Here is a 7,593-nt window from a genome sequence, read left to right on the forward strand (position 1 = left end):
AACTTTCTTTATAAATGGGGTTGAGTACGTGTACGGGTACTACCTAGTTGATGGGATTTACCCATAGTGGGGGGTTTTCGTAAAATCGTTCACAAGACACGGTACCTCAGATCCAAAGAGATTAAAGTTTAACAGGGTCCAGATGGCTGCATGTAAAGACGTCGAGAAAGCATTCGGTGTTTTGAAGAAAAGGTGGTGAATATTGGCAATGCCTTGTCGACTATGGGACAAGGATCAAATTGGAAACGTGATGTACACATGTATCATTTTTCACAACATGATTTTGGAGGATGAAGGTAGAGCGGTCGTAACCTACTATGATGATGATGACCCCCAACCAGGTAACGTAACAGACGAAGATAAAGCGGCAAATGAATTTTTAATAAAGTCAAGGGATATACATCAGAACCTTCGAGCTGATTTGGTGGAACATGTCTCAACGATTCCTGGGTTCGAAACCGACGAAGACGACGAAGAATGATAGGTTTTTATTTTGATAATTATTTTGTATGTTTTTTTAATAATTATGTTGTATGTTTAGTAGTTTTGGTTATATATATAGGGTAGGGATATGGTAAAAAGTGTTTAAAATGTGAGAAGGGTAAGAAGTGTTTTAAACCATTGGATATTTGATCTAATGGTTGAGATCAATAGGGTATAAAAATATAAATTGTGTTTTAATTAGAAGGGCCTTATGTAAAATTGAAGGGCAATAGTGTCTTTTCAAATGTTTCAAATATGGTAACCGTATCCTACACAACCAAAACCCCCATTATTCTCCTAAAAATCAGCGACTTTCCCCAATAAAAAATGGTAACCGTATCCTACACTATATGAAGATATAACACTATTAACCCTTGATAAAACACTATATGAACATATAACACTATGAACCAGAAAAATCAAGATGTCTGTACAGAATATAACACTATTGATTGGGGATAAAACACTATGAACTAGAAAATCAAGATGTCTGTACAGAATATAACACTATTGATTGGAGATAAAACACTATAAACCAGAAAATTAAAATGTCTGTACAGAATATAATACTATTGATTGGGAATAAAACACTATGAACCAGAAAATTAAGATGTTTGTACAGAATATAACACTATTGATTGGGGATAAAACACTATGAAAGGAAATTAAGATGTCTGTACAGAATATAACACTATTGATTGGGGATAAAACACTATACATCTGTAAATGCTATAAAACACCAAAATCGAAGAAGGGCGCAGAAAGTAAACAATATCTGGGGAAGGTATCTGGGATTTCATGTATTTATAATTGATGAAGAATGATGCGTAGATGATAATCTTATTGGATCTTGCAAAAAAAATTCAAATTCGAATCAATCCCTATAAAAACTCATCGCTAGTTTTTTTTTTGGCACTTATCTTGGAAATCAATTAAATGATAATAATGTCAAATTACTAATATACCCATTTTGAATTAATTAGGATAAAGAACACTTATCATTCCCAAATTATTTCTCACACTTCTCACAAAAGTTCCACTTTGTACAGGATCTTCTACCCATATATATATAGGATAGGAGTTGGCTAGAAAGTCCAAATTTCCTAAAAAGTGTAAAAAGTCATAAAACACCAAAATGTCAACCATAAAACACACCAAAAACCCACAAATAATATGATGAAGATTACTAAAACATTATGTATGTGGGTTTTGTGTTGTGTTTTAGATGTTAAGGCTCTGATTGTGGAATGACAAATATTATTGTATTTTATGTTGTTTAGCATTGTGTGTTTTATATTCATAGTTCTACGATGGTGTGTTTGAAGTTTTTATGGACTATTAGAGTTTGAATATGGTGTTTTAGTAATATTCATTCTATTATTTGTGAGTTTTAGGTGTGTTTTATGCCTGAAATTATTATGTTTTATGACTTTTTACACTTTTTTATGAAAAACACACTTTCCGTAGGATCCCCACTATATATATATATATATATATATATATATATAGGATAAGGATCATTACAGAACACTAATTATTGCGAGAACAAAAAGAACAACTCTAAATCACTAAATTTTGGGATTTAAAGTTCATATTTCGTAAATTTTATGTTTCTTACATTCATATGTGTATTATATATACATAAAACAACATATATTTTTTCCTACACGTAGTCTACATACAAGTAGGTAATTTAGCCTACACATAGCCTACATGTGTGTAGGTTATTTAAAAACTGAAGATTTTTCATATTTTTTTTTAAATTATAGTGTGAGAAACAATAAATCTTACATTTATAACATTTTCGTTTACTTTTTAGGTTTTTAGGATTGAAAAAATGAGTGATTCATTTTGTTCTGCGTGTTCTCGCAATATTTAGTGTTCTGCATAGAACCTTCCCATATATATATATATATATATATATATATATATATATATATATATATATATATATATAGGCTAATTATAAGGAGAAAACTCACTCCAGTTGACTAAACCTAGAAAACTCAATTGTGTGGACTAGAAGCCTCCACGACATTTATGTAAAATATGAAATAAAGGGTAATTTTGGAATTTTGCACTAGACATGAAAAGCTTTGTGCTGACATATTAATTATACCCCATCTCATTCTTCTCTCCTCATCACCACAAAACCACACACACTTCTCTCTCTTTCTCTCTCTATGGATAACCATCCAGATCTAAGGTTTGAAACAAAAAAATTCTTGTTCTTATTAAAACCCTTCATAATCAACCACCCAAACTCTAGATCTACAATCTTAACAATTCGGTGACGGTGTAGTTCAAGATCCGGTTTCTTGGCATACGAGATATCCATCGATCCACCACAAATCATCACCAAAACCACTGGTTTTCTTGGTTGATTTAGTGCTTTGAGTGGTTCGATAGATTTGTAAGGTGGGCTCGGGTAGTTCCTCGACAAGGGTTTCAAGATCCGATGGTGGTTTCAAGATCCGGCGGTGGTCAACAAATCCGGTGAAAGTTATAAGAATGTCTTTATCTTTTTTTTTTGTTGTAGATCTGATGATTTTTTTAGTGGCCGGATCTTTGTTTTCCATAACATCATTTTTATGTATCTTGATTTTTTTTTTTTTGAAGTTATGAACATCAAAAGATCATCATCCACATATGAACATATGAACATCATGGTGGCTTGGATCACATGGTGGCTTGGTTCCATGGCTACATATGAACATCAAAAGATCATCATCCACATGCTCCAAACCAAAAAGATGCCCCGAACCAAAAAAGATGCTTCGAATCATGATCCAGATCCAAAAGATGATGCTTCAGATGCTCCGGTTGAAGATGCTCCGAAAAGATGCTACCAGATCTACCAGATCTAAGTATGTTTGTTTTCAGTTTTTTTTAGATTTGCAATTTTTTGTGTTTTGTAGATCTTTTTTTTTGTGTTTTGTAGATCTACAACTTTTTTTATTTTTTTGTTTAAGAAGATGAATGTTTTTAATTTTTTATTTTCTGTATATGTTGTTTTTTATTACCGATTTTATCAATTTTTGTGTAAATTTTGTTTTCATATCTGAAAAATGGAAACAATTTGATTTTAAGTTCTTATGTATTGGATTATAATATAATGTTACCTTTCTTTGTTTACTGTTATGATGATTGAATCTAAAAAATCTGTTGTTATTGGATTCTTGTTAATGAAGTTAGATTTTTTATATACATTTTGTAACATTGCAAGTTACATTACTTATGTTGGAATATTGTTAATGAAGTTTATTTTCGATGTAACAATTCTCATAACAATTCTTTGTGTTTTAGTTACGAAATGTAACAATCAAATAAATAATGCATGTTACATTTTTTCGTGTTACATAAATAATGTATGTTACTGAAAATAAAGAGTATTGTTACACTATTTTAGATTGTTGTAAAAATAAAGTGTGTTTTTACATTTTTTTTTTCAGATTATTGTAAAAATAAAGTGACTGTTACAGAAACAAAGTGTGTTGTTACATTTTTTTTGTGTGTTAGAAATGTAACAATCAATCAAAACAAAAATGCATGTTACATTTTTTTGTGTTATAGAAATAATGCCCGTTACAAAAAATAAAGTGAATTGTTACACGTTTTTAGATTATTGTAAAAATAAAGTGTATGTTACAGAAACAAAGTGTTACATTTTTTGTATGTGGATATCCTTTAAATGGTAAAAAAAACAAGCATTTTCTTGTTTACTGGGTATTTACATTTTTTGAATTTATACAGAAAATGTAACGTTATTTTTTGTATTTTTTTTTTGTAAAATGTTACATATGAATTAAAAAAAAAGCCATCATCTCATGAATGAATATTAGGGTGATATACAGATTGTAGTGTTTTTTTAATAAGAAAAAGATGCACGAGAAACTAGGGAGGATTTGTCATAACTATTTTGTTTTACTTTTTTTTAATATGTATTTTGAATTATGTGTTACATTAAAAGGAAGTCAGAAGTCAAGTCAGATGCAGTTGCATCTTCCCAAGAATATATTTGTAACTCTCCATTCCCATTTTACCCTTACATGTACTATTTAATGATTAATTTAATAAAAAGTAAGAGAGATAATACTCAAACACATCACAACCATCCATCTCTTCTAATCAATGGTTATTAATGAGTTTTAAGGGTTTAGTCAACTGGAGTGGGTTTTCGATTTATCCTTGCCCTATATATATATATATATATATATATATATATATATATATATATATATATAGGAAGCCGCTAGAATGAAAACCACCTCGAGTTGTAAGAACCGCGAGAACTACACCCCACGGAGCGCCGTTCGCCATGATTTTTTTTTTACAAGTAGATGTGTATATTATAAATACAGCCGTAAAAAATCATGGCGAACGGCGCTCCGTGGGGTGTAGTTTTTTACACCACAAGTTTGGTGAAAAAAAAAGAAAAAAGAAAAAAAATTAAAAAACATCAAACTTGTGGTGTAAAAAACTACACCCCACGGAGCGCCGTTCACCATGATTTTTTACGGCTGTGTTTATAATACACACATCTACTTGTAAAAAAAAATCATGGCGAACGGCGCTCCGTGGGGTGTAGTTCTCGCGGTTCTTACAACTCGGGGTGGTTTTCATTCTAGCAGCCCCCTATATATATATATATATATCTTTCTATACTAATAAACAAAAATCGTTTTTGGACACGTGTCATTCTCTGGTAATTTCTCAATCTTATTTTTTTATTTATCTCTTTTATTAAATAATAATAATAATAATAATAATAATAATAAACATCAATTTAACTATATCTATTTATCTCTTTTGTTTTCATAATCTAAAATTGATTTCTTTTTTAACTCTAAAGTTTCAATCTTTGGCAATTTAAGTCTAAAGTTTCAATCTTTAATATTTTAACCCCTTTGATTTATTTGATTTTTCACTTCTAATTCAAAAGTTTTCATCTTTTGCAATTTAACCCCTTTAGTTTTTTTTAGTTTTAACCCAAAACTTTTCATATTTTGCAATTTAATCTCAACATTTTTTTACTTTCAATTTTAGTCTCTTATATACTTTTCATCTTTCATAAGTTCTCCGTTTAACGTGTTGTTCTAAATTTCCGAGTTAACACGCCGCAACGTGTGTGTGGGGTTCAACGTTTTTCCATATATTTTTTCCAGTTTGACATGTCCATTGCATCGCGTCTATTTTCCCCCGTTTGATAGGTCTATCGCAACGTGCGAGTCAGAGATCGACTTAGTTATTTTTTTCTCGGTTTTACACACAGGCGCGTGGTCATGTGAGAAACATTTTCCTTTCATCTAACATGATATATAACTAATGAATCACCGCCGCATTGCAACAGGTGGTAATTCTATTAAAATATGATAAATTACGTACATATTATCAGCCCTATAAAAAGTTTAAAATATTTGAATTATGTAAATTTTGATGATGATATAAACTCATACTTAATAAATAAAAAATATATAAATAGTATTATCAAATACATATTTTGTATAAAAAAAACTTTTTTTTTCTCATAATGAAACGAATAGAATGAACCTTTACTAGACTTTGGTAGAGGTAAATAATTTTTTGCTGTATATCTTTTGGGTATGTAGTTCGGGTAAACGAGTATATGATTTCGGGAAATGAAAATCTTTTTTGGACACGTGTCACACTCTGGTGCTTTCTCACCTTATTTTCCTATTTATCTCTTATATTAAATATTAATAATTTAAAGCAAAAATTAGATAAGAATGAATATTTGTTTTTCTATAAATAATTTCAAACAAATATTTAAATAAAGATAAAAGTTTGTTTTTATATAATTATAAAGTTAAATTCCGAGTATTATGAGTAGATTGGGAATCAAAGGTTCCCGTTTGGTATATACTAAATATAATTGTATTATTTAAAGAGAACTTAATTCTCGATTTTACGGTATAATTCATAAAAATGATGAAATATTTAAAAACATTGGGATCGATCTCCACCTTTTTTTTACCGTAAACCCTATTGAATACAAATTTGGGACGAGTGTTTTATGAATAAAATAAACAAATAAGCATAAAGGTGCATAAAACTAACTAAAATCATTGTATCTCATAATTTGAATGTATCATAAAACGGGATTCAACCCCATGTAATACATGTGTTTTTTTACCTAATAATAAATAAAAAAACAAACAAAAATGTTATAATAAGTAAATAGAACATCAAAGTTCATTTTTAAAAGATAAATTTTGACGATTGTATGTGTTAACATATGACATTATATTTTATTCAACACGAGTTTTTTTTTAAATATATATTTTTTATTATTTATTATATAAAATTATTTTTATGCAGCCCGTGTAATACACGGGGTTCAAACCTAGTATATATATATATATATATATATAAAAGCTGATGTGGCTTGGCCACGCCAGCCAAGCCAAGCCACGCCCACCATACCCCTTCAAAAGTGGGTTGAAGCCTTGAGTTTTGAAAGTCCACGTGTCAACCAATGTCCAACCCAAGCCCCACCATACCCCATGGTCTAAAGGAGGCTCCATGGCTGAAGTGGATACTAGGTGGCGCTGACGTGGCCTGATAAAGCCCCTAGGGGACTCCAACCACACCCTCAAGCCTAATACCAACTTTCTACTCACGTATCATCGTAAAACGTCTCTTTAACGTTAAACTCAAAAAAATTAAGTATTACGTAAACTTTTGTCACGTACCCTCTAGTTTTTTTCACTGGGACAATACAACTTTTTGGGCTAGTAGATGTATTCAAGTATAAATTCATGAAATAGGGCTAACACAACTTTAGTCGTGTAATTTTTCTCTTTTTTATAGAAAAACATTTGCTATTAAGGACTTTAACTTGAGAAAATAGCCAAAGTTGTTTTCATTTGGTATCAGTGTAGAGATAGATAATGTTTGGTAGGTTGGTTAGCGATCAGGGGCGCAGCTTTGTAGGGGCCGTGGGGGAGGGGGGAACCCCCGAGCTTTTAGCTCAGTAGTGTCCGGTATGTAGTTTTCGTATAGAATTTTTTAGGTATATACGTTTTCGACCCCCGGTTTTATAACTTTTTTTAGGTATAAACTTTTTCGACCCCCGGTCGGAAATCTCAA

At 30.6% G+C, this 7,593-nt stretch overlaps 1 long non-coding RNA gene across 2 annotated transcripts; it reads left to right on the forward strand.

The window, feature by feature from the left end:
* The first annotated feature begins 2,627 nt into the window (after positions 1-2,627).
* Positions 2,628-3,268, forward strand: LOC110910138. 2 transcript variants are annotated; one of them, XR_002575889.2, is made up of 2 exons: positions 2,628-2,996; positions 3,103-3,268. It is a non-coding gene; the product is annotated as an uncharacterized LOC110910138 (long non-coding RNA). The 2 variants fall into 2 exon arrangements; XR_002575888.2 differs by having other exon boundaries at positions 2,628-2,979.
* Positions 3,269-7,593: the final 4,325 nt, after the last annotated feature.

This window comes from Helianthus annuus, chromosome 15 (genome assembly GCF_002127325.2).
Source record: "Helianthus annuus cultivar XRQ/B chromosome 15, HanXRQr2.0-SUNRISE, whole genome shotgun sequence".
In the NCBI taxonomy this organism is placed as follows: domain Eukaryota; kingdom Viridiplantae; phylum Streptophyta; class Magnoliopsida; order Asterales; family Asteraceae; genus Helianthus; species Helianthus annuus.